Below are 6,000 nucleotides of genomic sequence, written 5' to 3'. Positions count from 1 at the left end.
TGACACATTCGCTCGTTTCTAAAACTTCTTCAAATGCGGCAACTCAACTGTGAAACCTGATTATCCATCATTAATAGTGCGACTACTTGACACACTGTCTGACAATTATGAAAGTCTACGACAGTCATGGTTGAATCCAATAAAGTTGTTTAAAGGTCGCGCCTGGCTTTGTCGGGTATTGTTTGTATCATTTTGTAGTTAGTTCTATCCTGATTCACAATCTACAGCGCAAGCAATGAAATTATTGTGTGATATGCTGATTGAATACTTCTAGGCTTCAATTATATTGCTGAATGAGTTCGTTGTGTTGAACTCTTGAATATTTTCTTTCGAATCTTGATATTTGCAGTACCGTAAATTAGTGAACGCATGAAATCAGCCACTTTATAATCGATATGCATTGATCGATTATAAACATCGATTTTACATGACCTATATCACATTTTCAATAGTTTTGTTTGCTGTGTGGTATTACTTCAGAAGTAGTTACCATTACGACGTTGTAATTGTCGTAGAATTGCTATTTTACGAATGTAAATATAAATTCACTTCATTATTAACAGCCAATCCGATGCACTTCCTTTTTGGTGAATATAGTTTAAAGTCTCCTGGTATGTGTTAAGCCATCTGTCAAGATCGTCTTCAGCTGTCAAAACTGTCAAAGTAGCCGTGTTTGTTATTAAACTGACCAGCTGTGTGTACGACTGAAGTTGGTTAGTATCACACTAAGCACTGCAATATTCCAGTGAGTGCATAACGCAAAAACAAAGTTGTAAATGCTATGCGAGAAATAATAATACGTACAGTGATTAAAGAACACACTGCTAAAGCTTTAATGGTATATACCATTGCTATTCTTAATTAAATGCGATTTCTTTTAATCAATATCGAACAGTAATAGTAATTACCATGTCACCACTCTTTTATAACCACTTTTAAAGGTGCGAGAACTGCATGCTATTTCAATGTATCGTGACACATATCGCACAAGGAGGCTTGTGACAATAGTAGAAACACCTTGTGAGGATTCGGCGATCCCCATTACGATAAAGTAGCAATGAAAAAGGATTGTTGAACCAATACAATTCCTAAAACAAGTTATGGTCTGAAAATTAATTTCAACCATTCCAGCATAATGTGAGAAAATGAATTTTACCTCTCAACACACATACACACACATTACTTAATCCTTGACTTCTACACGCGTTTATTAGATATTTTGTAACTGCTGACCGTCATTTGAATGCAGTGAATCAGCCACAGATTATCATTTGATTTTGTGAGGGCGAAAAGAACTGGAAATTGTGGACACACTAAAGAACACAATAATATGTACTGAGTGGTGAAAGAGAAGAGAGAGCGGGCGGACTCATGCTTAAGTATGTAGTAACAAAGGTGTTACTTTGTACGTCATATGTTCGGTATAGCACTACTTACTATACGAATGCCCCATATATCCGCATGGGTGAAGTAGTTGCTTGCATGTGAACAATTAAATATGTCGAATATAAATATGTATTCTCGTGTCATTTACATCTGTTGTGACATCTGAAGACAAAGAAACACAAAGACAATGATATGAATGTTGTTGTAATGTGCAAAGTAACTCCTATCCTATGGAGAAGTGAAAGAAAAGAGAAACTACCTGAGGCATGTAGGATATCAGTTCCCTATCCAAATAACTTCGTTCAGTTTATATAATTTGACTATTTCTGTTCCACCCTCTTAATTCAGGCTAATTTGTGGTTGGACTCCTAGAACTATTATGAAAACCGCTTTCTAAACTGAGGGCTCACATCATTTTGAGTGGTACTGTAGAACTAAAAGTACCAAATTAATTCATAATAGTTATTTACTATCCAACTTTTAAGTATTTAAATGCAAATGGTTTCATCATTTTGTGTGCATACATGTTTTTTTATGAAGTCACCATGTGTAACTATGTAATCCCTTAAAATATGGAAGAGATTGAGTATAAACATAGGAAGGGAATTTAGCCACTTGCATCACACTAATATAATGGACAAAAACTGAAACAAACACTATATTTTGGAACTAGAAGTTCAGCTATCTGGCAAATGAGAGAAGTGAAATGGAATGGAAGTGTATTGATTTCCCTGTCATTCCTCCCAGTTCTCTTTTATGTGATCAAAGATAATATGTGACTTTTGTAACTAGTCCTTGTATAGCCAATTTTCTCCAGCCCTGTCCTCGTCACTGGTGAAATGGAGGATGACTCAGTTATTAAAAAAAAATAATAATAATAAATGTAGTGTTGACTGTTATATACTCTTATTTATTACTCTGAGTAAGTAGTAAGACAAAGGAATTGTCTCCCATAGTTTTTGACATAATGACTGGAAGAGAAATATGGTAGCCCAAATATTTATTCAGTCCAGTTAGCTGTGGCTTACCAATACATTCTGACAAATAACTTTGTGATTTTTTGATTGATTGATTTATTTGTTTATTCATCCATAGAACAACATCCATTGTGTAGATGTCATCAAGTGTTTGATGTATCAGTTGATTGCCGAAACTGGCTGTAAATGGCAATATGAAAATTGCCCTGGTTGTGATCTAGCAATTGGCCCATGTTTGGTTTTATTTTGATGCTTCGTTCACACCGGCTTCTACAGCTTAACATACAGTGTATTTCCTCTGAGAAAGGAAAGCTAATTACACCCATTGAATCCACGTGGTGGATTAATGACTGTTGGCTGTACCAGCCAGACTGAGTGTGGTGTTCGGGTAGCTTCTCATACCTGTTTAAGCAAGTACTGGACTAGTCCTCAATTTCTGTATAAGAAAACACAATACACAAACAGCAAAGTAGTTAGTAGTAAGAGATTATCATCTTCTCAGTGGAGTCAAAATATTGTATTTCACTTAACAAGTACAGGTTATCTCGAGACAGGCAATGATGGTAAAGTTTTTTATAAGAATTAGACTTAACTACTCATGTTGTCTAGCATGAGTATAATGTAGCATAATTTAAATGAGAAATAAAATTAATTAAATTATATTAACAATACCTTGACAACAATAAGTAATATAAAACAATTTGATACTTCGTGTTGCATATTAAATACCCTTACCTGATCTTCTCGTTTGATCCTGATATGCATCTTGTCTTGTCTTCTGATGCTGTTAAATGATTTTTCACAGTTGTTTTTTGTTGCTTCCTTTTCATAGATCCTTCAGTTCATAATTTCTTCTTCCACTTCCTATCCAGTATTAGGCCAACTGGCCTGTTATGGTCTCAGTCCATCTCCTTATCTCCTTGCTGGTTCTCCTACATCTCTTCTACCTATAGTTTAGTTGTTGTTGTTGTCTTCAGTCCTAAGACTGGTTTGAGTGCAGCTCTCCATGCTACTCTATCCTGTGCAAGCTTCTTCATCTCCCAGCACCTACTGCAGCCTACATCCTTCTGAATCTGCTTAGTGTAGTCATCTCTTGGTCTCCCTCTATGATTTTTACCCTCCATGCTGCCCTCCAGTACTAAATTGGTGATACTTTCTTGAGGATTGTTGTAGTGGACACTCAAATAATATTACACAATAAAACACACCTTTCATGTAATTTATTTACAGCATTTTATTTTACACTACATACATGACAGCTTATAAGCCCCATTTTTAGTGTTATACAAAACCTGAAACTTAGGTTGTCTAAAATAAAAATTTGTGGGTAGGCAAACAATAGGTTTTCTTTTGCAATAATTACAGTGTTTCTCCAAGAACCTACAATCAAGTCATTTAAAATGTAATAGTTATTCTTTCAATGCCTCTGTGAAATAACAAAGCTAGAAATTCTGTTCTGCAGCAGCTGCTGCCAGTGAGACTGATTCTCACGTAATACTCCACAAGTCTAATCAATGAAGATGTGCCTTCAGTGTAGGGAAAAAAATATCCTGCAGCTTACTAACAGGCAAATTCTGAACATGATGTGCAGCATTACTCAAGGGACCTGCTGTCCGATAAATTCTTCCATCCTGAAAGTCTCGTGGACTTAATTTCTGTTAACTTATCCACTCTTTCTCTTTCCTTTATTACACATGTTATTATATATGCTTCACCCTGCAGCTTCATCTGCATTCATGTATGTCACATATAATGCGCACAGCTCCTGGTCCATCTCCTCCTCTCCTCTCTCTCTATGCCTATTGTCTCCTCGCCTCCCTATCTGCCCCTCTCATCCTCTCTGTCCATTCCTTCCCCTCTTTCTTTCCATCTCTATTCATCTCCTCCTTCCCCTTCCTCCCTCCTGCCCCCTATCTCCCTATTCATCCCCTCCTGACCTAATCTCTCCTCTTTGCATGTCATCTCTCTCCCCCCCCCCCCCTCCCCCGCAGGCATGCTCATCTCCACATGCATCCACTGCAAAAAGAGACAAGTAATGCAGACAGGTATTACTCCTACGACATGCCTCCCATGCTGCACAGTCCATATACCAAGGGCCTGGAAACAGTTTTTATCCGATGACATGTAAGTTTCCATCAAAGCAGGCAGATGCTACTTCAACACATCACACCTGCCATGCTGGGAAACCTACACTTTGAGGGCTGGAAAACTGTTTCTTGCATCTGACTAGTAGGCTGCGCTGCATAGTAGGTCGATAAGGCAGGTTGATGCTATTCCCATACAAAACACCTGTCATGCAGGACAACATTTACAGCAGAGGCTTAAAAAAACACTCATGTATATATCTCTGTAAATATTGAAACTACAATGTAATAAACTCCCCTATGTTGGTCATTTCACCACTAACTTATTTTTTGTATTCACACTCTTCGGCTTTTCCAACTCACAATCATATTGCCATTTTTAGCCTAATCTGTACCTTGGTCTATGCTGCAGATCAGTCTGTCACAAAAACAGCTTTCCAAAATATAATACAGACACAAAAAAATCTGCCGTTGTTCTGTTCTGGCATAACTGGTATATGGTGGTATAGTGTGTAATGCCTGCCTAACGACAATACTGTGAAAAGTATAGATTGCTATTCACCATATAGAGTAGATGTAGAATCACAAAAAAAGACTGCTTTATGTTTAATCTTTTGGTCAAAAGCCCTTCTTCTGAAGTAGCAAATACACATTCACACAGGCTTGCGTAACATTGTTGTTATCTGTTCTGTACTTCGCATTTTTTGATGATATCTATCTAAATAAGTCTAACGGCTCTACTTTTGATGTTTTTCCTTGCATCTTGACTTATTGTTGAAAAGAATTCATTAAATTTAGGGGCGGATGATTTTAATTTAACATTGTCTTTTTCACTCCTGTGTATGATTTTTGCCTTTTTGGTGATGTGGTGGGAGGGTATCACCAGATGATTACTTTTGCATGTTTTTAATTAATTGTTTAATATAAAATCAGTGCCTATACAGATCACAGAATGTAAAAAAATGAGTATTTCAAATATTGGTAAATATACAGCATTATACAACTACCATAAATTAATTTAAATAAGGATATCATGTCTAGTAGGATCCACACATACCTGGACATGAATCCCATGTGAGAGATATTACAGAGGCAAAATGCCTGGCCAGTTCCTATCTCCAGATGGTACAATTAATTCATAGTATTACTGATAGAAACATACCATACTTTATTTTATTTATTTATGCATTTATTTCACCTGGTGAGCTTAGAGCCTGCTGGCCTTTTCTTACATTGAACCAGACATCCTAACTAAGTTTTTTTCAGGTATACTAGGAATTACATCTTCTGGTGGTAATTGTTTGCTATCCATTTGGTCTCTGTATAATTATTTTCCAAATTTATTTTCTTAATTGTTTTTTGTGTTCGATATAAGTATCAATATTGAATCATTACCTAATTAAATCTCTGTTTCTCTCTTCCCGTATTGGAAATGAGAATTGCAGTGTTTGGGAGGTCCCACAATCAGCCTTCTGGTCGAATAATATTCAGAATATTTATGGAAAGTAACTAGTTTTGATGCTGTGTGTTTTTACTGCAATGATATGGTGTAG

The 6,000-nt window shown here is 36.4% G+C and overlaps 1 protein-coding gene across 1 annotated transcript in view; it reads left to right on the top strand.

Annotated features, from left to right (window-relative positions):
• Nucleotides 1-419: 419 nt before the first annotated feature.
• Nucleotides 420-6,000, top strand: part of LOC126334962 (uncharacterized) — a 65,192-nt gene continuing 59,611 nt past the window's right edge. Inside the window, exon 1 of the mRNA XM_049997733.1 lies at nucleotides 420-713. The gene's annotated coding sequence lies outside the window, so the exon portion shown is untranslated. The remainder of the gene's footprint in view (nucleotides 714-6,000) is intronic.

Source organism: Schistocerca gregaria, chromosome 2, assembly GCF_023897955.1.
Source record: "Schistocerca gregaria isolate iqSchGreg1 chromosome 2, iqSchGreg1.2, whole genome shotgun sequence".
Taxonomy (NCBI): Eukaryota; Metazoa; Arthropoda; class Insecta; order Orthoptera; family Acrididae; genus Schistocerca; species Schistocerca gregaria.
The sequence above is the reverse complement of the archived record's forward strand: the minus strand, read 5'-3'. Positions and strand labels throughout refer to the sequence as shown.